General features: G+C 34.0%; 1 pseudogene; it reads left to right on the top strand.

Annotated features, from left to right (window-relative positions):
- The first annotated feature begins 1,140 nt into the window (after positions 1-1,140).
- On the top strand, positions 1,141-27,575 carry LOC133832992 (pleiotropic drug resistance protein 2-like; annotated as a pseudogene).

Raw genomic sequence — 27,575 nt, 5'->3', positions numbered from 1 at the left:
CGTAATTTTTTGTTATTTACATGCAAGTAAAACAACTTATAAAGTTAAATTTCCAAATTAAGGTTACAAAGGTTGCACATTAGATTTCAAAAGATGCAATAGATGTTGGAGATGTTACCGTAAATGTTGTAGAGGTTGCAAACCAATAACTACCTCAAGAGAGGTTTCAAAGTTTGCAAATTAGTTTTCAAAGAATGCACAGTGGTTGCAAATGTTTCAAAAGTGGTTGCAACATAAACCTTATGTGCAACCCCATTCAATAAATCAATAAATAACAAAATTAAAGTAAAATTAAAAAGAAATATGTTAGCATAACCAACCTCACCATGCCAATGCTCTTGTTCAAATTCTGGGCAGAGCCTTCTAAATCATAGCAACTGTTTTACCCAAATACAAACTCTAAACAATTATATATTATAATATAAATATATATGTACTTAAAAAAAATGAGAAATTACTGTACCTGATTCTCACAGCAAGCTTCTCCAACCTTGCAACCAAAATTAAAATTTTTAGTTCTTTAATGGGTTCTAAAGGAAGACAAAGATGAAGAGGTACCTAACTAGAATTCGAAATAATCACAATTCAGTAGTTATTATCGTGATTTCGAATTAGCAGGATTAATTTTCTATTAGACATTAAAGCTCTCATTGTCGCCAGCAATGATTGTCACTGGTCGAGAAGGAAAAGAGAAAACTGTAATTTTGAACACAAAACCTCACCTCACGTAATTTTTTTGTTATTTACCGTATAACTGAAAATAAAGCTTTTATTAACCGTATTACTAAAATAATCCCTTATTAATATTTGATTTGGCTGATGTAGTAATGATGTAAAAAAATATGTGTAAAATTGTGTCTATAAAATCTATCCCATTCATAAATACTTATTCATATATTGTTTTTTTACTCTGGACGTTGTGGAAAAAATGGAATGATATTAATTATCTGTTTGTGTGTCTCTATAGTGACTGTTAATCAATATATAATTTAAGCGGCACATCTCACTTCATTAATTACAGCTCAAACTAGAACATCATCTAGAAAACGTGAAAATATTTCATTTTTCAAAATAAAAATTTAGGAAATAATGTATAAATATATATATTTATTTATACATATTTATATACACAGATATCTATTAATAAATCAATCAAACAAACAAAACTAAGCTTCGCCGGTATTTAAGCTTACAAAAACCAGACACGCTGATCCAAAGCTTTGACTCATGTTAAATTGCTTAAAAACCTCATCTCTTTTACGTTTTTAACAACCACTCTTTCTTTCTCAATTGATTGAGAAGTATTCATTACATTCTCTTTCATACCTCACCGAAAACGACAAATTTTCCGGTGTCGTTTAAACCATATATATATTTAAAGCATTAGTAGTAGTAGTACTCTAGCACTTACATGATGAATCTTGATTATATAAAGTTTGGATAAGATCCATTGACACGTAGTGAGAATACTTAATTCTTTTCTTCTTCTTGGAATTCACTCAAGGAATAGCTTTTTTTCGTTTCGAAGGTCGCCATGGCTGCGGCTTTAGCGGGAGACGATTTGGCCAGATCTTCGGCGAGTAGTCGGAGAAGCTGGGGGTCGAGATCTTCAAGAAGTTTGAGAGAGATCTGGACATCACCCCCGGACGTTTTCAACCGAAGTAGTCGTCAAACGACAACTAGGAAGAGCTGCGGTGGGCGGCCATTGAAAGGCTCCCGACCTATGACCGTCTTCGTAAAGGGATGCTTAAGCATGTTCTGGACAGCAGACGAGTTGTTCACGATGAGGTTGATGTCACCAAGATTGGAATTCAAGAGAAGAAGCTATTAATGGAGAGCATACTTAGTGTTGTTGAAGAAGATAACGAAAAGTTTCTATGAAGACTTCGTGAAAGAACTGATAGGTACTACGTATTCATTGCATTCAAACATTCCATATATGTCATCTCTATATTCATCTGTATTTTTTTTTTGGGGGTTTGTGAAGGGTGGGAATTGAGATTCCAAAGATTGAAGTTCGATATGAGAGGTTATGTATTGAAGGAGATGTGTATGTTGGGAGCAGAGCCCTTCCTTCTCTGCTTAATGTTACTTTGAACACTTTAGAGGTACTTTAATTTTCATTTATTATTTATTTTTTCTTCTTTGTTAAAAAATATAAGGCAATTAATAGCCTGTTTTTTATGACAGAGTATTCTGGGACTGGTTGGGTTGGCTCCATCGAAAAAAAGAAAACTACAGATACTGAAAGATGTTAGCGGAATCGTCAGACCCTCTAAGGTACGTACGTAACCTAAACTTAACAAATCATGTGAATGAGATATTTTTTTAATCTTGTTTCTGTTGAAATATGTCCATACAATACAATTAATACATATTTGATTTTATTTTGAAAAAACCATACAATACGTATTAAATATTTTTATTTATGGAGCATTTCATGATGACGTGGGTGCTGTTATATTTGTGTCCTCCATTAACTCATGCTGTCAATTTCAGCTATACTTTGAATTGCAATTTTCCATAATGACCCTACTTCTGGGCCCTCCGGGAGGGAAAAAAATCTACTGTCCCACGAATTAGTTTAAGACACTTCATTAGATGATGTGTTTTACAATAATTGATGGGACATGGAGGGGATAGGAAATTGAGGACATCAGATTTTTTTTCCTCCGGGAGCAGGAAGAACAACCATGTTGCTCGCACTTGCTGGGAAACTTGATCATGATCTAAGGGTATTGTTGTGATATTATAAGTTTAAGAGAATATACTCATTTGGTACTTAGTGTTTTTGCAAAGTATCATTTCAGTATGTGTATTTTCAATAATGCTTATATGATACTCTGTATTTTAAAATCATACTTGTTTGGTACCTTAGACTCAGATTTGATTAATAAAATTGTACTAATATAACCAAACTATCATCATTTATATGTAATTAGGTAATTAAATTTGAATTTATAGCTTATATAATTTAGACCAATTTGATTAAATTAGCAAAATTTTATCAATTAAATTTGAGTTTAAGGTACCAAATATATACTATTTCAAAAGACAGGATACCAATTATGTACTATTTCAAAATATAGTATATCAAATGAGAATTATTGTAAACATAGGGTACCAAATCGATACTTTAGAAAAACAAAGGGTACCAAATGGTTACCTACCCTAAGTTTAATAATTTTTTTAAAGATGCCACTATTAGCATTTTTTTTTCCTCCACAATGCTCTAAATTTATTACATACTACTAAGTATATTATTTTAGTGAAATGATATAATTTTTTTATTAAATATTAAGAAATATAAATCAATTATTGAATATTTCCAAAATTTATTATATAACTCTATTACTATATCATTTTTTAATTAAGAACAATTTTTTTTTAATATTGTAATTATTATAAGTATTAAAATTTGATATTGTAATAATTTTACAAATGAATATACTGATAGGAGTAATTTTGTATTATGTTTTTATCAGAAGGTGTGTAAAAATAAATTTTAAAAATTTATAAGATATTTATTTAGAAAGAAATGGGAAGAGAAAACATAGGGATACATATATTTTTTAATAACATGTTGAATTGTTGATTATATTTAATATTAAATATATATTATTATATTACTTTGTCTTGGAACTAATTAAGTATATTTATGTTATTAAGGTCTCAACTTTTTCTAAAAAGTATCATTTTGTTCCTTTAATTTTATTTTGTATCACTTAAGTCCCCAAACTTACTAAATGTGTATCACATAAGTCCTTTTGGTTGAAAAATGATTTACAGAGTGTGCAGCGGAAATCAATTCATGACCCACTTAATTGGGTCATAAATCATTTTCCGTTAGGTCATAAATTTCTTTCTGTTATGAAATCTTAAAATTATTTTTCAACCAAAAGGACATATATGATATATATTTAATAAGTTTTGGGACCTAAGTGATACAAAATAAAATTTGGGGGACCTAAGTGATACTTTTAAAAAAAGGTTGGAGACCTCTGCTAATATAAACTCATACTATAATTTAGACGAGAGAAATTTGTGACAAATGTCACTATGTAGTCTGGAATATTGCACTTAAGTTAGTTAGTAGTTTTTTTTTTTTTTTTTGACAAAAGTTAATTAGTAATCTAAAATGTTGTGTTTAAGCCACTAAGTAATTTGTTTGGCTCACATTTTACACTAATTTGGTGCATCAAAAGTTAGTAAGTAGTATATGATAGATTTAATGAAGGGCCACTAACGAAAAACTATTTATAACTGAAGTGCAATCTAAATCTTTCAAGCTAACTACTTGCTAACTTTAGATTTTGTTGCACATATATCTCTTTTAAATACCATTTTAATAACATATATATGATTAATCAATTCAAGATTGTCTCTTTTTTTTCTTCACTTTTTCAGTAAAAGAAAAACGATTAAGAAAATTATATATATATATATATATATGTTTTAAATTCTTTATTTTTTTATTTATAATATATTTACAATTTTTTTGTTTTTGAAAAAATATTTATCAATAAAGGTAAAAAATATATATACAATTTTCAATTGATTTGCTATACATACAAGTTATTAAAATGGTATGAATTAAACTAAGTTGGCTCTGGACAAATAATAAAGTATTTAAAGAGCAAGTTTATTTTTATTAATTTTATAATTTAAATTATCATAATTTATTAAATATGCTTGATAAATTATATAACGAAGATCTAACGAATAAATCTACATATTTATTCATAATTAAATATTTTCACATATATAATTAATTTTGATATTGTATTATTATAACCAGGTATCTGGAAAAGTTACATACTGTGGTCATGAAATTAAAGAATTTGTTCCTCAAAGAACGTGTGCTTACATTAGTCAACATGATCTTATCACTATGGAGAGATGACAGTAAGAGAGACATTAGATTTTTCAGGACGTTGTTTAGGTGTTGGCACAAGTTACGAAATGTTGGCTGAACTCTCCAAAAGAGAGAAAGAAGTAGGAATTAAACCAGACCCTGAGATTGATGCATTCATGAAGACCATTGCATTGTCAGGCCAGAAGACAAGTCTGGTCACTGATTATGTTCTTAAGGTTAACCAACTAGTTCTTATAGTTCATATCTTATGTTCATAGATATAATTCTTGTAAATCTCACACCAATCCTTAGTCTTTTGAATAAATAGAGATATGCTCGTTTGTTAATACTTAGAATTCTGACTATTAGGAATGATGACAGATACTTGGGTTGGATATTTGTGCTGACATTATGGTTGGTGATGATATGAGAAGAGGTATTTCTGGTGGTCAAAAGAAGCGAGTAACAACTGGTATACTTTTCTAGCTAATATACTGCATTACTTATAAGACTATTTTGGTTAGTGGGATAGGATAATATTTAATGAACTTTGCATGAAATATGTTCAGGGAGATGTTGGTGGGGCCAGGAAAAGTTCTTTTGATGGGTGAAATTTCAACAGGATTAGACAGTTCCACCACATTTCAGATTTGCAGGTACATGAGGCAAATGGTTCATATCTCAGATGTAACAATGGTTATCTCCCTTCTACAACCAGCACCAGAGACATATGAGCTTTTCGACGAAAAATCTTAATCTCAGAAGGTCAGATTGTGTACCAAGGTCCAAGAGAAAATGTACTAGAGTTTTTTGAGTACATGGGGTTCAAATGCCCAGAGAGGAAAGGAGAAGCTGACTTTTTACAGGAAGTAACATCCAAGAAAGACCAAGAACAATATTGGTGTAAGAACCAACACCCTTACAGGTTCATATCAGTCTCTAACTTTTCAGTCATTCAAGACTTTCCACATTGGTAAAAATCTTGCATCTGATCTTGGAGTTCCTTATGACAAAAGTAGTGTTCACCCGGCTGCATTGGTGACAGAAGTATAGAATATCAAATATGGAACTATTCAAAGCATGTTTTTCAAGGGATTGGCTGCTTATGAAACGAAATTATTTCGTTTACATAATCAAAACCACGCAGATAACGATCATGTCGCTCATTGCTTTGACTGTTTTCCTTAGAACAGAAATGCCAGTGGGATCTGTAGTACATGGAGGAAAGTTTTTTGGAGCACTTTTCTTCAGTCTAATTAATGTCATGTTCAATGGAATGGCAGAGTTGGCTATGACTATTTTTAGGCTTCCTGTCTTTTAATTACAAAGAGATTTCTTGTTTTATCCCGCTTGGGCTTTTTGCTTTCCTATTTGGGTCCTCAGAATTCCCCTGTCATTTCTGGAATCAGCAATATGGATTGTTCTAACATACTACACAATTGGGTTTGCACCAGCAGCTAGCAGGTAAAACAATCTTCACATTTTCGTTTCCTTGAGTTATAAAGTACAACGCATAGCACCTACTAAAAGCATCTTATTGTTCTTGCTTTCACAAAACATTTTTCAAACAGTTGTTGGCATTCTTTGGCATACATCAGATGGCTCTTTCACTCTTTCGGTTCATTGCCGCAGTTGGAAGAACACAAGTTGTTGCGAATACTCTTGGTACTTTTACATTGTTAATGGTGTTTGTACTCGAAGGGTTCATTGTTGCCAAAAGTAATTAAATTAGTAAATGGTGTTTCATCTAACTTTAACAAAACAAATTCATTGATCTAGGTGAAATTCAGCACTCTTTTTGGTAGTAAGTGTTTTTTTTTCTCATGTTGTTGTTTACTGTAGATGACATTGAGCCATGGATGATATGGGGCTATTACATTTCTCCTATGATGTATGGACAGAATGCAATAGTCATTAATGAGTTCCTTGATAAAAGATGGAGCAAGGTAAGGTATCTTTGTGGTACATGTTTTGATCAGGCTACTAAGGTTCTTTGGATTATACATGCTATCATTTTGAATCTAATGTTATTATTAAACTATATTTTTAATTGTGTAGCTAAATACAGATCCCCAGAGTAAACGAAACTACAGTTGGGAAAGTCCTCCACTCTAGAGGATTTTTTACAGAAGAATATTGGTACTGGATTTGTGTTGGAGCAATCTTTGGATTTTCTCTCCTTTTCAACATTTTATTTATTGCAGCATTGACTTACTTGAACCGTAAGTTACCTCTTCATATTTTCCCATGAGTTTTATGTGTGTAAATGGTTGAATGCAATGGGGTTGATATACAACTATCTTTTCTTTTGTGGAAAATAAATCAAGCTTTGGGAGATTCCAAAGCCGTCATTGCAGATGAAGAAGGGGAGAAAAAGAGAAAAAGTCCATCCCTTAGTGAAGAAGGTTCCAGCTTTAATTTAGTTTTTACTATACATTAACATGTGATATGGTGACAAGTAGAGGGATAACTTGATTTTCATTATGTTTTTCTTTGCTTAAGTTACACACTTTTACCAAGGTAAAGCATAATCCTTTTTCAAAACAATTACAGGTATTGATATGAAAATGAGAGGTTCTTCAGAAATTGTTGGTGATTCTAAGAATGCACCAAAGAGAGGAATGGTCTTACCATTCGAACCATTATCACTCGCATTCATCCATGTAAGTTGATACGTTACAAGCATTTATTTCCCTGGTTTTGAGAGCTATTGTTTTTCTTATGTGAACCAAAGATTGAGATGCATATTTGGTCTATCATACCAGGAAATGAAGAGTCAAGGAATCGAAGAAGATCGTCTTCAGCTGTTGAGAGATGTCAAGGATGCTTTTAGGCCTGGAATTTTGACAGCACTAGTTGGTGTCAGTGGTGCTGGGAAGACAACTCTTATGGATGTCTTGGCAGGAAGAAAAACAGGAGGCTACATTGAAGGAAGTATTAGTATATTGGGTTTTCCAAGGAACCAATCAACATTTGATCGAGTTAGTGGTTACTGTGAGCAGAATGACATTCATTCACCACATGTCACTGTCTATGAATCTCTTCTCTATTCAGCTGGGCTTTGTCTAGCTAAAGAAGTGAGCACAAAAACACGAAAGGTATGTTGAACCATCATCAATAACATTGTGTCATGTAGATATTTTCATCTATGGAATGTCACTGATAAAACAAAACATGATCATTGTTGAAGCGTAAAATAATAGATAGGGTTAAAAAGGGAATTGTGCAATAATGAGAATGCCTATGATGCATAGCTTTTATTACAAGAATGCCATGAAGGAAGCTTACAGAAACAAACAAGCTTTGGCAGATAACACGTGTGACATTTTAACCTTCTCTTGCAAGCTACGTGTTGCATTCTAGCATTTTCTTGCAAGTTACATTTTAGCTTCTCTAGCAAGCAGCCCTCGCCTATAAAAGGACGGCCAACAGAAGCAATGAGGGACAGACGGAAAGGAAGATATGATCCACACTTATCATTAGCGTACCTCTCCATAAACTAGCTCTTCTTAGCCTAAGCCAACTTTTCTCAAACAGACTAGGTTGATCATCATAACCTATACCACGTCATCTCACCTTAACACATAGATATATTTCCAACCTTGCATAACCTAGCTTATTATAAGATCGTATATATATCCAACCTTGCATAATCTAGCTACCTATATATATATGTGTGTGTGTGTGTGTGTGTGTGTGTGCATTTTCCAACCTTTCATAACCTAGCTTGCTACAAATTCATATATGTTTACCAACCTTGCATAATCCAGCTTGCTACAAAACTCCTACAAGCTAGCTATATCCAGCAAAATAAACATCCTAAGATACAAAAAACAATTTATACCACAAATCTCTCTAAGCTCTTTAAGCGATAAAGATGATGGGCTATGCTCCCCTTGTTGTAATCTTCTATTAATAATAAGAAGACAATTCTTGCTACCGTGGATGTAGGCAATAATCACACATATATTGCTGAACCACGTAAATGTGTGTTGTTTGTGCTTTTTTATTTTTTATTTATTCGTCCTGAGCACATATCATCAATAGTTTATTATATTATTTATATTAGTATTAAATGTTCAGCTAGAACACCTGAACATTTTGGCGACTCTGCTGGGGAACATTATTAATCTACTTATATCTAAATCAAGGCAGGTTATTCGCGTTTGTTCTCTTGTTTGAATTCAAATGTCTTCCTCTATGGACATCCGTGAGTAGGAAACTTGGAATCAATTAGAGAACTTACGAAATGACAACAACACCAACAATACTAATGCAACGAATGCAGACAACGTTGTGTTGGCAAGACTCGAAAAACTTCAGAGGGCTTAAGATGGTATGATGCAATTACTAAGTACCCTTTTACCACAAACACACCAAGAAGCTATTGCCGACAAAATTGGCCTACCAGATGAGCACGGGACAAATGGGTCTCCAGTGAGGCATATAAACGTTACTGAACAGCGTATCCAGACAACACCCGACAATGCAAGAGGCAATAGGATATCTGAAATTGCTGAAAGAATTGGTGAAGAGACACGATCTATCTCTGAATTCGTTACAAAGGATGAACTAATTGGCCTTCTTAAGGCTGAAAGAGGTAAATCATCATTGATAGTAACTTCCATTGATTTTCATCCACCATACCCTATGGAAGTAGCGATGAAACCATATCTGCGGGGCTACATGAGCCCAACATTTCGAAAATATAATGGAAAATTTGGCAATGCCAAAGAACATGTTATTCAATTCATTGATGATCTAGGGCTCTATGCACATAATTTTGAGTTAAGGATCCGAGAGTTTTCAAAGTCTCTCACTAATCGGGCTTATTCCTGGTATGCGAGCCTACCACCAGGAAGTATACGAAGTTGGGATGATTTAGTCTCTCAATTTTGTGCCAAATTCTTTATGATTGAAGATAAATGGAGTATAGTTGATCTCTCAAGAGAAAGACAAAACATAGAAGAAAGACTTATTGAATATGTGCAAAAATTCCGAGAAAAGGCCCTCGAGTGTGCCGAAACTATGCCCGAAAAAGATCTGATTAAGATGTGCATCAAATGAATGCTTGATGAGTATCGTTTGCATATTGAGAATCATGCTATCTATAATTTTGCAAAACTTATTGCCAAGTCAAGAAATACTGAAGCCACTGTATCTCGCCTTTCCAAACCAACAAACACCAACGATCAAGCACATCGTCCATGGAAGGGAGCAAAACACGGTGTTGACATAGCGCTAGCTCAAGGAAGACAAGATTTTGAGGCACGCAAAAGAACCAGGCAAAATAATAAACCACCAGAATTTCCTTGCAACAAAGAAAGAGTTTGCAGTTTGTTAGAATTATGGATTCGAGATGGGGAAGTAACCTTGCCGTTCATTGCAAATTTTCCTACACCGGAAGAAAAAAACATGACTTATATTGTCATTATCATTGAAAAATTAATCATCCAACAATGAGATATTATACTCTTAGAAAGATCTTCCATGAGCGACTAGAAAAAAGGGAAATCATCATAGATCCAAATACAGTGGAACAAAGACCATTTCCCCAACACCAAAATGGAGGAACTATTTTGACATGCACAGAGGAATCTCCTCTCATCCTCACAGGGATATCTCAAGACATACTTATCGAAGAAGTCGAAGAAGAGCCTCCTAACACAAGTGAGTACAGAAATATGATTGAACCATTACTACGAACTAAGTTATTTCGAAATTTCTTTGATTGCTTAGAGTTTGGGAAAGATGCAAAAATAGAGGCCATAGAAGTATAAGTTCAAATCTCTCAACGTCATGGTCCTTCATGTTATGTAGTAGGAAACCCGATACAAACTATTGCTAAAAAGTATGAAGGAGCAATCATTTTTACTAATGCTGACATACAAACATCTCCATTTCTTCACAATCGTCCACTATATGTTGAGGCCAAGGTTAACAGACTAAAACTCAAACGCGCCTTGGTAGATAATGGGGCTTCAGTGAATCTTATGCCAATAGAGATCTACTCTGCCATGAAAATAGTGAAAGGAGGGCTTGTTCCGCAAACAATCACACTAACTGGCTTTGCTGCAAAGCCAGTGAAAACAATGGGATATGTTACTTTCGAGCTAGAAGTGGGACCAATAAGAAGTCCCACCCGGTTTCATGTGATAGAAGCAGATACATCATATCATCTCCTACTTGGGAGGCAATGGATTCACACACACAATTTTGTGCCATCAACGTTGTACCAATGTATCAAGGCACATATTCGTGGAAAGGACATTCATATCACAACTACCAAAGCACCATTCACTAGGGAGGAAGCTTACATGGCCGAAGCAATGTTCTTTGATGAACTCTCCGAAAATAACATGGAAATGGTAACAAGACCACGAGGGGTGCGCTTACCAAAATGGGAAGAATACGATATGATAAGTGAGCCTCCAACTGTTAAACCCAAGAAGGAAAGAAAGGTAGAAAATGTCATGTTACCCAACGGAAAAAAGGTGTATCAATTATGACGGTGTGTGGGGTCAGCATCAATACCTAATCCCACTGTTGCTGTTGTAGACAAAATTGAGGGTGACTTGGCCAATCTCACACAAAGAGCCAAAATATAAGATCAATAAATTTGAAGAGATTAACTTGGCAGAAAACCCCGAAGAAAAGAAACCTGTATTCATTTTGGCTGATTTACCTGTAACAATACGAGGTGAGTTAATAGAGTTATTATACAAATATCGAGACGTTTTTGCATGGACTTATGAAGATATGCCTGGATTAGATCCTAAATTAGTTACACATAATTTAAGTACCTTACTAGAGACCAGGCCTATAAAGCAGACCCCAAGGAATTATAAGCCTAAAATTCAGCTTTAGATCAAGACAGAAATTGAAAAATTGCTAAAGGCAGGATTCATTCGTACATGCAAGCATCCAATATGGTTGGCTAACATTGTGCCAGTAAAGAAGAAGAATGGGAAGATAAGAATTTGTGTCGACTATCGGGATCTTAACAGAGCTTGTCCAAAGGATGACTTTCCTTTACCGAACCTTGATACTCTAATTGATGTTACATCAAACTGTGAGATGTTCTCTTTTATGGATGGATTTAGTGGGTATAATAAAATTCAATTGGCTCAAGAAGATGCAGAGAAAATAGCCTTTCGAACACAATTTGGAAACTTTTACTACACTGTTATGCCATTTGGTTTGAAAAATGCCGGCGCCACATATCAAAGAGCAATGATAGCAATATTCCATGATATGATACATGAAAATATTGAGGTATATGTTGATGACATTGTCGTCAAATCACAGAGCAAGTTCAACAATATTCATGACCTTGAGAAAGCATTCCAAAGATGTAGAAAGCACAAGCTCAAGATGAATCCCCTCAAATGTGCCTTCGGCATAAATGCAGGGAAATTTTTGGGATTCGTTGTACATAAGAATGGTATAAGCATTGACGAAGACAAGACCAAAGATATATTAGCCATAAGGGTACCACAATCTCTAAAGAATTGAAAAGTTTTCTTGGAAAAGCATCATACCTACGATGTTTCATACCAGCTTTATCCATACTCATAAGCCTGCTCCAAGCATTAATGCGAAAGGGAGTGCCCTTTGGCTGGGGAGAAAAACAGCAAAGCTCATTTGACAAGATAAAATTGTATTATCGTCCCCTCAGGTTATGATAGCACCCCTACCAAAAATTCCATTGCTATTATATTTGACTGTTATCGAAACATCTATTGGGACGCTATTAGCACAGGAGGTTGATGGGAAAGAGAAACATGTGTATTACCTCAGCAGGCAAATGAAAGGGGCCGAGATAAATTATCCGTATGTTGAAAAACAGTGTCTGGCCTTGGTGTACACAGCTCAACGATTGCGACACTATCTGGTAGCACATAAAGTAATGATAATGACTAAAGCATACCCCATAAAGTTCATGCTAAATAAACCCATACCTTCTAGTAGAATAGCTCGTTCGATACAAATGCTCAACGAGTTCGATATCAGCGTCATGTATCCAAGAGCACAAAAAAGTCAAGCCTTGTCTGATTTGCTAACGTATTCATCCAATAATGACGAAGATTGGATCCCAAAAGAAATCCCAGGAGGGTTACCCAAAGCTATGGTTTGTGATGAAGAGATACAAAATAAATGGATAATAACATTTGATGGGTCATCAACCTCCAATGGGGGAGGTGCAGGAATAGTATTGACCAACCCAAAAGGTAAGAATCATACTCAGGCATACAAATTGTCTTTTTATTGTACTAACAATGAGGCTGAATATGAGGCACTTATTTTGGGTATGACGGCTGCACTAAACATGGAAGTAAAAAAAGTTGTAATTAAGGGAGACTCTAAGCTCTTCATCCAACAAGTCAAAGGAGAATTTTCTGTGAAAGAACCATCACTGGCGATATATCGAGCAATGGTCCAAGAATTAGCAAAGAATTTTCAGGAATGTCAGTTTGAACACATGCCTCGAACACAAAATAGGTATGTTGATGCTTTAGCTACCATGGCTTCTAAGGTTGAGGTATCTGAAACTCAAAATTTGGTATGCAAAATAATCAATCAAAAGTGTTAAGTTATTTTGGGATACAAAAGAGGATTTGAACTCGAGGAATGGCAGCAACAAATAGTGAATAAACTTACCGAACCAAAAATGACCAGTTTCAAAGAAAGAAGACATTTCGTTATGATTAAAGATACACTTTATCACCGATCCTCGGACGGGGTATTAGCAAGATGTCTAAGGAAAGAAGAAGCTATTGCATGAATGGAAGAAATTCATGATATTACTTGTGGGATAGAAGGCCCTAAATTTTCAAGAAGGTTGCAAAGAACGGGGCACTATTGGGAAAATGGAGGAAGATGCTGCAAGTTTGCAAAAATATTGCCTGAATTGCCAACTCATATTTAATAGCACTGAGGTGATCTTAATCACTGAAATATATGGCTGGAGGAGGCCAAACCAAGAGTATTTTTGAGATAAAGTGACTCCTTGTGATAAGAAAGAAAAGGAAAAGTTACTAAGACATATAAGCAAATATTGTTTAAAAGACAATAATGACCTTTATCGTAAAGGATTCAACGGGAAGTTGTTGTGTTGCATTAGCAATGAAGAAGCATAGGAAGTTATGAAAGAAATCCACCATGGGGATTGCGATAAACATCAAGGAGGATGAAAGTTGTATGAAGAAGTTGTAGAGTCCAAGAACTTTACTTAGCTAATTATTTAGTAGTATTATAGTATGTATAGTATTATCTTTGTAACTGTGGATTTTTGGTTCAGACCGGGAATTATTTGGACACTCATAGTAGTACTTATAGATTTTCTAAGTTTAACCTATAGTTTAAGAATATTAATGTTAACCTAAGGTTTGATTATATGACTGATATTAAGGATAATATTTATTATACTATAAGGTTTAGATAAAGACCAATAGGATTTTAAGCACATGTTATGTATGGATGATTAAGGATTAAGTATTTTGAGGATTAAATTTAATAAGGAGTAAAGTTTGAATGCTATAAGGTCAGTCAGCAGCTTTGAATACGTTGAGGGCTTAGTCAAGGCTGTTTACTCCATTCAAACTTAGCTAAAAATGTGTAATTTCGTGTTTAATTAATCAGCGTGTGCCGATATATCGCAGCTATAGGGGGCGATATATCGCAGCACGTAGATACGGAAAACATGAGACGATGCACGACAGCCTCGGGCATACTGGCCCAGGCGATATATTGCCTACAGGGGGCGATATATCGCCTCCTTCAGCATATTTCAAAAGTTTTTTAATTCTTTTTCCTTTCAGCCATTCAACCTCTTGATAAGTCCAGCATCTTTTTGAACGAGTCTTCAGCCTCTGCTGAACGATTATTCAAATTATTTTCACCTAAAAAGCTATTATTTTGTTCAAGTAAAATTAAGATCCTTTCATTCCCAAACTCTATAAATAGGACCTAGTACCCAACCATTATTCATCTTTTGCTCTAAGTACAGAGGCTGCAAGTGCTAAGTGAGTGTGAGAGTGTAAACACCTGGTTTGGGGAAATCATAAGCTTGATCCTCATAAGCTTATCAAACACTTTGGGAAGTAAGGTTCTATAGTATTTCGGTTGTGGTGTAGATTGGTCTTACAATTCTTTAAGGTAACCCAAAACTCTAGTTCATTGGTTTTATGTTATTTTCTTTCTCATAGCCTTCTACTCAGTCTTCTAACCTCATTCTTATTTTGGTTAGGAAATCAAAGTTCTTGAGCACATAAGTTTCGGTAAGTATGTTTCTCAATGGTTTAGTCTTCCCATTCCTTTTCATCTCTTTTTCTTCATTAGACTCACTCTTTTTCATAATGGTTATTAGGAGTGTTCCAAAGTCCCAACGCTGTCCACATATCCCGGTAACTTTGGTAAGGAAAATAGGATAGAATCTATATGTTATATGCTTGTGTCATCTTATGTTTTATGTTATGAAATATGTTATAAAATATGTTATGAATATGTATGTTTGTAGGCTTGGGCATATGACCCATATGACTAACAAGACCCCAAATAGATTATGGGCATATGACCTACTTAGCTAGTAGGACCCCACTAATCTCATGGGCATATGACTTGTTTAGTCTATGGGACCCCAAGTAATAATGGCCATTATAGTATGTGTATGTAATAAGTGTTATGATATGTCTTTAGGTTTATTATGAAATTTATGTTTATGAACTATATGTTAGATTTTCCTTGCTGGGCATTAGACTCATTCCTTTTGTTTATATGTGCAGGAAAATAGATGTAGTGGCGGTAAGATTCGTGGATGCTTGGAGATTGTGTATCGATGATGAATGGAGTCAAGGAGTCGAGAGTTCGATTTCGAGGATGTAGTCATTTATTTATGGTCTTTATATGTATTTTCCGCACTTACTATGTAATCCTTTTATTTTATAAATCATGTTATGTTTTTTTTTTTTTTTAAACAATGGGATCCCATATCCTTCTTGGTATTTATGTAAGTAACTCTTATTTCTATAAGTTTTCTAATAAAATTATGGTATTTTCGCAAATGTAAGTTTTAGTAAGAATTTGTATGTATAGTTTTCGTTAATGGTCCAAGAGTCTAGAATAGTTGGGTCATTACAGAAGTGGTTCGTATAGGGTACTATTGGCCAACCGTGGAGATGGATGCCATGATGTTTGCAAGAGAATGCCAAAAATGTCAAATTTCGAGAACAAAATACATGCTCCAGCAATCTCTCTACAATTTGTGACTACTCCTTGGCCATTCCACACTTGGGCCATGGATCTCATAGGTCCGATTTCACCACCTTCCCAAGGAAGAATTTGGATCTTAGAAGCAACAGAATGTTTCACAAAATGGGTGGAAGCAATCCCATTGAAAAAGGCCTCTACAAAAACTGTGGCAACTTTTATTCTAGAACACATTATTTGTCGATTTGGAATACCAAAAAGAATTTTGTCAGATAATGGTACACCTTTTATAGGAAAGCAACGAAGAAGTTATTTGAAGATTATCAAATTTCCCATGGAAAGTCAACTAGGTACTACCCACGGGGGAATGGTATTGCTGAAGCTTTTAACAAGTTACTATTACGAGTTTTGATTCGTATGGGACATGATAGTCTCGCAATCTGGCATGAATTTGTCCCTTTGGCTCTATGGGCTTATCGCACTTCAAAACGAGGATCGGCAGGATTTACACCATTCTCCTTGGTATATGGGTCAGAAGCAGTACTACCTGCAGAAATAGTTGTACCTTCCGCCAAGTTGGCCATGGCAGCAGGAATGGATGTGCATCAAGAAAGACTAGAAGAATTGGAATTGGTGGATGAACGAAGGGAAAAATCCAAAGATAACCTGCTACAATATCAATGACGTGTGGCTCGAGCCTATGATAAACTAGTACGTCCAAGGATATTTCAAAAGGGAGATCTAGTCCTAAAAGCTACAGATCATGTGATGAGAGGTATGCACGCAACGAAGTTTGTGCCAAATTGGGAAGGGCCCTATGTTATTGAAGAAATTAAAGATAGTGGCTACTGCATTCTCCTAAATCCTAACAGTGGATCGACACTTTCTCCTACAAATATCAAGTATGTGAAAAAAATACTTTTCTTAGTACGATACAAAATCTTAACTATAGGCAATAAAATGTGCGATTCACACAACTTTGTTTTTTTATATATATCACGAACATGTAAAATAAGATTGTCGCTTTACCAAGTATCCAAATATGAGGTGATTATAAATTGCCAAAAAACATACATGTATACTTGTAAAAAGTGTACATACAAGACAAGTAAAGTACGAACATCTATATATATATAGATGTATGTATGCATAAATATATGCATAAGAATAATTTTTCTTTTTTTTTATTAGCTCACACATACGTATGCATACAAACATAAAACACAAAAACTATCAATGGCATTAAAAATAGGTATATATAAAGAGCTATCGATAATTAGTGTGCTTAAAATGAATAAATTAACAAATAAGAGTATACGTAAAAAAAAAGCTAGCATGATATCAAGCAGCATATGACCAAATGCTCGAAGAAGATCCATGTTCTTGGTATTGTTGCGATAAAATTGCTACTTTTCCATCTTGTTCTTCTACCTCTTTAGACAACTACTCAATCTTCTTGATCTTGGCATCGCGTGCTTCTTGCGCGCTAGCAAGTTCCTTAACTATATGGCGACGGTCGATGGAAGAACGGACAACCTCACTATAGGACTCCACTAGCTTGCTCAATATAAGAGGTTTAAAAGGAAGAGATAAGCATGCTACCTCCCATTGCTCTAACATTTGAAAACAATAGTCTTCAGAAATTTCATGTTTCATTTGAAGTAATGGCAGTGTGATCAAGGCTAAGGAAATAAAATGCCATTTTTTGAATGAAGAAATGTCTTTGAAATGATGCGCGAAATCTTTGTCCAAAGCTGAATAAAGTGAATAAAATTGTGATGCTTGAGGTTCAAGATGGCGTAAACGAAGTGCATCTGTGCCCATAAATTCCGTTAAAATAAGATTTCGCCCCGATTCTTCTTCAATAAGGTCTGCAGTGAGGAGGTTAGTGAAACAAACTAGTGAATGTGTCTCTTGAATATTTTGGCCAGTATCAGTCCTTGGCGCTATGTTACTTGAAGTGATGTTCTGGAGTTGAGATAAAGGATCAAAAGCTCTAGTGAAATCCGGGAACTCCGTCGACTGCAAAAGAGAACAAAGTAGGAAATTTATATGCATTTTGTATTAAAAATATATGCAGCATGGGTATAAAAAGATTCGTACCATCGATGAAGTATGAAAAGAAGCTGAAAGAAAAAAAGTGGTAAACTATTAGCAAACTTCAAAGGGATAACGTGAATACTTTTCTCATTTACAAGAAGGAAAATTCGACATACCAGGCGCCATAACAGTCCCAACTACATTGATGTCCTCACTAGAACTACAATGAAGGGTTGAAGAAATGCAGGCTATAGTGTCCTGCAAGAAAATGGAGAGCAAATAAATATATGTCACGACTCAAGAATTGATAGGTCAAGAGCACGCACCTAGATTGTGATGTTATCATTGTCACCACTAATGTGTGGGGGAAGCAAGATCTGTGGCTCATCAAGATTCGATTGAACTCTAGTACTTCGGCGATCACCCCAAAATGCGTCATTTAAATAGGAATTCCCTGCCAAGGATCTTACGACATCAGTCTGTAAAGACCCATTGGCAAAGCCAGAAGAGACATGATAATAACGAGCATCAAGTCCTGAAGACAATGCTTCCTGAATAGGGACACATACATCTGTTGCGCTCATAGTATCTCCCTCATCTAGAAGATCTGTCAAACAAAACAAATTTATATATGGACTGAAGAGCAAAAATATATATACATATATCGGCGACATCAAGTTAATGAACATGTACCAGATCTAGTAGCTCCTTGAACTTCAGAAGGCCTAACGTCACAAGGGAAAACAATATCAGATCGATTAATCTCATCTTCACCAGTTGCCTCCCCCAGGTTGTCACGACCTGAAATATTATGAGCACGTGAGCCAATGCACGAAACAGTGATTAAAATCATTAATGTTGCATTATTCAACCAATATACCAAGATCAATGGATGCTGAAGGCACTACTTCTTGAGAGTCTCAGGACGATAGAACAGTATTCCCGCCAGCAATAAGCCCTACATATTTGGTATGGACATTAGTGTGAACTAAGACATGTTCTGACGAGCGATTCTCGAGTTCATTCAACCATAAATCAACAAATTTTGAAAGATACCCCACCATGCCTTATTTTACAAGGAAGGCAGAATAAAGTACGAGAGCGTTTCGAAGACTGAAAGTAGTTTAACAGGCATGAATTATTAGTTTTTTCTAAGTCCCCCACCTTTCGATGATGAGGGACATGTTGGTCAAAACCAAATTGTCTAGCCACACGATTAGGACGATATTCAGTAAATGACCAAGATGTTGATTTAGCATTATCGAGGAGATATAATATGTGACGAGGTAGACATATAGAAAACCAAAAGCCTATACCTCCGGGGGAAGTATCTAAAGATAAGCAAACATCTTCCGTCAATGATACTACGCCTCCAGGGTACAAGTCCAAAGTGAAATAACTATCTGTGTTGGTAAGGTACAGGCGAAAGGTAAATTCTGAAACATTGTCAATAATGTCACACAATTTTACTGACTTCTTCGGACGAGAACGAGCCCATGACCAAGGACAAGGGTTATCATTATTCAAACACTTACGCGGTGGGGAAAGCTTTGCAAAACGCTCCCAAATGAACATTTGAAGAAAACATGCATCGACTGTACTGACCATATTTGTACCCTTTGAATTTACTTCAAGAACTAGGGAGTCTAAGTTATGTATAATGTTCCTAGGTAGAGAGCAAGCACCTAAAGGGATTTGTTGCCCACATGCAAGTTTACAAGCTAAAGGGAATACATCACTTTGATATGTCCTAGGATTTTTTGGATGAAAAACATACCTACTTAGCCACAAAACGATGCCTGCTGCCAACTCTACAAGATCCCTACCATCTTTTTTATGAAAGTGTCTTACCCAATCAGGAAGGTCAAACTGCTTCTTATTCTTTTTTAAAGATTCAACAGACGCCTTCAAGGACGACATCCGAGATTTCTCTTCATCTGATAATGGGGCAATGGTAGAAGCAGTACCACAGATGGGCAAGAAAAGAAGTGCGTAAACGTCTTCCAATGTTATAGAAAACTCCCCCCAGTTCGTTAAAAAAGTATGGGTCGTGGGGCACCAGCGCGATACCAATTGATTTAAGCTAGGAATATCGCGATACACTTCGAGGCCAGAAGATAACCACATGGAAGATAAAATCTTAACTGATTTCAAAACATCATAAAAGCGTGTGGAAATAGAAGCATTCCACTCCTTCCACTTAACAAATAATCCTCGACGGGCTCAATATTCAACATCTAAATCATCCCCCAATAAACGACGATGTAATGGATTATCATTATTAGGCATTATGCGATCATTTGTTGAATCTGGATAAAGGTAAACTCCATCTCCTTTGCAGATATGAGGAAACATTTTATTTCGAAGAGATTCGCATGAGGATTCTGAAAGTAACTTATTTTCCTGGCTATTATGATAAGAGGAAACTTTCCTTTTACAACCCATGAAGTTGACAAACACACACACAAGAGAAGGCAAATAGAGAAACTCTTAGCAACAGGATGAAAATATCAAAGGAGCGACATGCATAAATTACACAAGTTGAAACAATCCACAAATTGTCCCACAAAAAAAAATAATGGAGAACGTATAGGACATTCTCAAGCTTGGATACATATCCAGGTAATAATAATATGTAGAAGCAATATTTAAATCTTGCGTAACACATATACATACAAGATACATGACATACAATACTTACATATGGGCATCTATATATAAGTTAGATTTGCCCATACTCATCATTCTAACTATGAAAAATCGCATCATTTAGGTATTGATTGTGTTTCGTTAAATATATATATTATGTTATTACACATCTGACTATATATATATGTAAAACATTATCATTGAAAAGCCTATATACCTATCACATATGTTGCATAAAATAAATATGTGTGCACCTAATATAATATAAGTGTATAGACGATTAAAAAAAACAACATTACAAAAGTTTCCACATACATGCATATACACACATACAACAAGTATATATAATATGTATATGCACATAAGAGTAAATAGTACCTGAGTTTTTATTTTCTTTAAAACAGAGTGTGGCCCTATGAGAGAAAAGTATGAACAAGAAGCATGGTATTTTTATCGAAAAAAAAAGGCTAAGAAAGTAGATTTATAATAGGCTAGAATTTCTTTAGGAGCAAGAAAATGTGATGTTTTTTTAGGTTGTATATAAATATACAACTTATGTAGATATTTAAAAAAAAAACTGCATTTTAAATTCTTTTCTTTACATTGCACAACCATATAAGATTATATAAGTATATATATATATTATGAATATGTTTGAAAAATTCACCTTATATACATGTATATATATATGTATAGTTTACTTATATATAGATTTTTTTTAGTTATGTAAGTTATTTTTTAAAATTAAAATGTTAAATATATATATAGTAAAATGATTTTTCTTCGCATATATATGTGTATATACATATAATCTACTTATGTATAGATTTTTTTTAATTTGTTAAATATATTACGTTCTCTTTAAAAAAAAAAACAAATCAGCCTTCTTTCAATTAAATGTACATATATATATATATATTAAAAATGTTATATAAATATATATATATGTATATATTTATACGTGTATATATATAGTTACTCATGTATGGATTTTTTTTTCCTTACCTAATTCTTTCTAAATATTAATCTGTTACATATATATTATGTTCTCTTTTAAAAAAACAAATCAGCCTTATATGTAGTTTGTATAGTTTGAAGATATTTCTATGTTAGTATCACATATTTGAATTTTAAAAAGTATTCAAAAACTTGTGTTTTGAACATATCTCTATTTTAGTATCATATATTTGAATTTAAAAAAAAAAATTCAAAAAATCACATTTTAAAGATAATTATATATCATATGTTCAAATTTAAAAAATATTCAAATACTCACATTTTGAAAATGATTCATATATATATGGTCCACATATCTATATGTATATATGTGTATACTAATAAATATATATACGTACATTGAAATATATTTGGAAAAAGAAAAGAGTTGCAAGCTATATATACACATAGCATGCTCACATACATGCATATACTCACACAACCTATGGATATATATTAAAAAAAAAGAGGTACCTTGCTTACATATTATATATATATATATATATTTCTTAAAATATAAATAAAATACAAACTACTAAATACATTCCTAAATGTGAAGCAGGCTGCTTATATATGCATAAAAAAAAAACACAACACAACCAGCCAAATGTCTTGGTTGTATGCTTGTCTATGCATACTGGCAATATCGATTAATATGGTATTTTAAATTATTTTTAATTGGAAATATGAGCGAATGAAAATCATAACAACATAGTTATATTATTTGAAGAAAAAAAATGAACTACAGTCATTGTCACAAGTAGCTAAACTCCATTCTTTTTTCCAAAACATAAATCCTCTTCTTCAAAGCCAAATAGACCCAGTCTACTTCAAAATATAGTACTAAGTAAGAGTGGGTTGGATCGATCTTTAAAAAAAAACAAAGGGAAATAGAAAAACAAACAAAGCTAAGAAAATCTAGGTTCTTCAACTCTCTCTAACCTGCTTGGAGAGAATATCCTGAAGGTCTTCAAAAATACGAGTGCTTCTCCACTTCTCTGCATCTACAAACTTGTTGCGCCAGTTAGCAGCATCATTCTGATAGATGGTAACTAAGGAACACAAGTACTCCACGTGGCCTTTAAAAATAGCCAGCTCTTTCTTGGTAGTCAAAAGTTCAGCTTGCATCTCATATTGGGATTTCATATTAGGGTCATGGCATGTACATCTTTTCTTTGGAGGAATGGGAATAGTGACCCCATTAGTTGGTTGATTTTTCTCTGGAGAAGAAGAAGAAGAAGACATAACAAAAAAAAGAGAGAGGAAAAAGGGAAAGAATTTGGAGAGCACTGTTGTGGGAACGAACAAAAAAAAAATATAAGGATATTGTTATGAGCGTGCTACTATATGTAGGTATTTAAGGCATGGAAAAAGTGTGCATGGCTGCTAAGTTATGATTACAAATCTATAATAGAGGTGAAAAACCTAAGAAAATAGGTGGAGCATGCTTGGAGTACTAGTTTGTCTTTTGTTAAATATATATATATAAATAAATGAACAAAATCTAAGAGGCACACATTATTATTTTATTCATAAATATTAAAAGAGCATATGCTCATTACAAAGGAGCCTGCTAAAAGCTTGTTGGAAGCTTATCATAAACATAGTACTCATGCAACGGTTATAAACTACGTAGCCATGTGTGCCTCCAAGCAGAACAAAACCTTCAAGGCGAGGAAGACCAACACCCTGAGAAGACGAAGGAAAATCTAATCCTGACATGGGGACTTCAAACATGTTGTTAATAGGAGAATACTGAGAAGGGCTAGGAGTAACAAGTGAGACAGGATGCTTCACATCAAGGTAATGACGGAACCATACTTGAACCTCATTCTTCAAAAATTCTACATCCTTGTCGAATTGAGAGCGAAGAAGCTCTATCTCCCTATCACATTCTGTGTGGATGCATCTCAGTACAGAATCTTTCCTAGAAAGTGTAGCATAAGCTTGGAGAAGCTCAGTTTTCAGAAAAACCATTCAAAAGGACATTTCTTCTAAGCGATCATTGAAATCGTCAAGCTGTCGACAATGGTTACGACATTCAGACTCCCTAACACGAGTAGCATCATTAGTGTTTGCTAGAGAACGTTCTAAGGAATGAACACGCCTACGCAAGTCATTGGTGTAAGATAAGGAATTAGAAGGAAGATCCTTCAAGTCATGAGTGAATTCAAGGTTTGAAGGTTGAGAAGGACTACTTCCCGAAGACATGACCACAACAAGAATTGGGAAATGCTTGAAAGATGTGATTCCAGTCTAATAAAATGTCCTATTTATAGATAATTTTTTTTAGGGAGATCTAGCAAGGTATAATGTGGTGAGACACTCGACAAACATGAGCTATCAAGAAGAGTCTTTGCATGTGTAAAAATACTACGAGTATTTTCACACATGCAAGGGGGCTAATGTTGAATCGTAAAATAATAGATAGGGTTACAAAGGGAATTGTGCAATAATGAGAATTCCCATGATACATAGCTTTTATTACAAGAATGCCATGAAGGAAGCTTACAGAAACAAACAAGCTTTGGCAGATAACATGTGTGACATTTTAACCTTCTCTTGCAAGCTACGTGTTGCATTCTAGCCTTTTCCTGCAAGTTACATTTTAGCTTCTCTAGCAAGCAACCCTAGCCTATAAAAGGACGACCAAGCAATGAGGGACAGACAAAAAGGAAGATAAGATCCACACTTATCATTAGCGTGCCTCTCCATAAACTAGCTCTTCTTAGCCTAAGCCAAATTTTCTCAAACAGACTAGGTTGATCATCATAACCTACACTACGCCTTCTCACCCTAACACATATAGATATATTTCCAACCTTGCACAAACCTCACTACAAACTCTATTACCAATATATATCCAACCTTGCATAACCTAGCTTATTATAAGATCGTATATATTTCCAACCTTGCATAATCTAACTACCAATATATATATATGCATTTTCCAACCTTGCATAACCTAGCTTGCTACAAATTCATATATGTTTCCAACCTTGCATAATCCAACTTGCTACAAAATTACTATAAGCTAGCTATATCCAGCAAAATAAACGTCCTAAGATACAAAAAGAAATTTATACTAAAAATCTCTCTAAGCTCTTTAAGCAATAAAGATAATGGGCTATGCTCCCTTTGTTGTAATCTTCTATTAATAATAAGAAGACAATTCTTGCTACCATGGATGTAGGCAATAATCACACATATATTGCTGAACCACGTAAATGTGTTGTTTGTGTTTTTTTTTATTTTTTATTTATTCGTCCTGAGCACATATCAAATGTTCAGCTAGAACTCCTGAACAATCCTAACTATGATGAGATGTTGGTGGCAAATTTTTGCGTAGATGTTTGTTGAAGAAGTTATGGATTTAGTTGAGCTAAATCTAATTAGAGAAGCTCTAGTAGGCCTTCCAGGAGTTGACGGTCTCTCAACAGAACAAAGGAAAAGGCTAACAATAGCCATGGAGTTGGTTGCAAATCCATCCATCATCTTCATGGATGAACCAACATCTGGTCTTGATGCTAGAGCAGCTGCCATTGTCATGTGAACTGTAAGAAACACTGTCAACACAGGCAGTGACGGAGCCAGAAACTTAGCTTAGTGAAGGCTTGAACTTTGAATAAATATTACTAATATGAGTAAAAATGAATGATAAATTTATATCGTATATGTGTTACAAATTATTGTTTGACAAATTGATATCTCTTCATTATATAATAAGTAAATGTATGCTCTATCATATTTATTTATTCATATTAAACTAAAAAATTTAACTAGTACGCTATTCCTTCAAATATGTATACATACACATATAAAAATATACAAATAGATTGTTACTTATAAAAGTGTAAGCGAGCTTAAGTAGTTTAAGTGATGGCTTTAAACATGTAAGGAAAGTCATATATGTTTAGTAAAAAAGAAAAAAAAAATAACACATATATAATATAAGTATTTTTTTAAAATTTCAGTGGCTTAAGCCCCTTCTCAGCCCAAAGTGGCTCCGTCGCTGAACACAGGAAGAACTGTCTTATGCACAATTCACCAGCCAAGTATAAATATCTTTGAAGCTTTTGATGAGGTACATATTCCTTCATTCGTTAATTCTATTTCTCATTTGCCAATCTTTGTTTGTCACACATGAAAAGTTTTGTTTGCTGTGTTGTAGTTGCAAACAATGTAACGTGGAGGTCAAGTCATTTACGCTGGACCTCTTAGTCGCCACTCTCACAAGTTGATAGAGTATTATGAAGTGAGTAATAGTGTCCATATATACATAGAAAAATAATATAATTTATTAGAGCATTAGACTAATATCTATAACACACTATCGGCTATCCCAAGGGTCCCTAAGATTTAGGATGGTTATAACCCTCCTGCAACATGGATGCTTGAGATCACTTCCCCTCTAATTGAGGCTCAACTTCATGTAGACTTCGCTAAAATTTATGCCAACTCTCAACTAGTCCAACTCTTTTTACAAGAATAATGCCACTAATTATATAACTTTTTGAATAAATAGCATTTTTGCCTTCCGAACTATAACCATTGTATGATTGTGCCTCCTGAATGATTTGCGATGTTAAAAATTCCCTCCGAACTATGCACGTTACTAAAATATGGGACTTCTGTTAGATTTCGTCATATGTGGCTAACAGATTGATGATATAGCATTTTGTCTGTTGACGTGGCAGTGTCATATGTAGAATAATTATCAATTTTCCCCCCCGAACTTTGACCACAACCAAATTATACTCTTTTTATAAAAATAATATATGTTTTTTCTTAAAAATAATAATTAAATCCTTAATAAATAAAAATTTAATTATCAAGAAATAACTCTTTTTTACTTTTTCTTTTACAATATTAATTAAAACTATTTTAGAATGAATATTTAAAATAAATACTAAAACAAAGAAAAAAAAATTAATTTAAGAGGTAGACGAAATGCTTAAATAAATAAATAAAAATTTTAATTTAAGAGAGGACAAAGGGGAATAATTTTTGTTTTGGGATTTATTTTTTAATTTTTATACTAAAATATATTTATTTTATATTGTAAAGGAAAAGAAAAAGTAAAAAAAAAAAGTTATTTGCTATTAATTAGATTTTTATTTTTTGAGTATTTGAATTTTATTTAATTAATTTGAAACTTTTAGTATTGATTATTTTCTTAATCTTTTAAAATAATTTTTTTTAATTTTTAAGGATTTAATTATTATTTTTTTAAAAAAAATTAGTCTTAATAAAAAGGGCACAATTTGGTAGTGGTCAAAGTTCGGAGGGCAAAATTTCTAATTATTCTACACACGGCACTGCCACATCAAGAAAAAAAATACTACATTACCAATCTGTTAGCCTTCTGTGACGAAATCTAACAAAAGTCTCATATTTCAGTAACGTGCATAGTTCGGGGAGAATTTTAACATCACAAATCATTCGGGGGAGACAATCATACAATGGTCATAGTTCCGGGGGGGGGGGCAAAAATGCTATTTATTCTAACTTTTTTATCCAACATTTTCAATATCACCAACTTTGATATGACATATGAGTTGTTAACATTCAAGTGATTGTTGATGTTTTCTTTAGGAGGAATCATAATCTTATCAAAGTTCTTAGTACTCCGGTACCAGGCACCAAAGATCTCTACTTCCCTACAAAATACTCATAATCATTCTTTGTTCAATGCAAAGCTAGTTTTTGGAAACAACATTGGTCTTATTGGAGAAACCCTCAGTACAATGCTATTCGGTTCTTCATGACCATAGTCATTGGTATTTTGTTTGGTCTTATTTTCTGGGACAAGGGACAACAAACGTAA

Source organism: Humulus lupulus, chromosome 4 (assembly GCF_963169125.1).
Source record: "Humulus lupulus chromosome 4, drHumLupu1.1, whole genome shotgun sequence".
Lineage (NCBI taxonomy): Eukaryota > Viridiplantae > Streptophyta > Magnoliopsida > Rosales > Cannabaceae > Humulus > Humulus lupulus.
The sequence above is the reverse complement of the archived record's forward strand: the minus strand, read 5'-3'. Positions and strand labels throughout refer to the sequence as shown.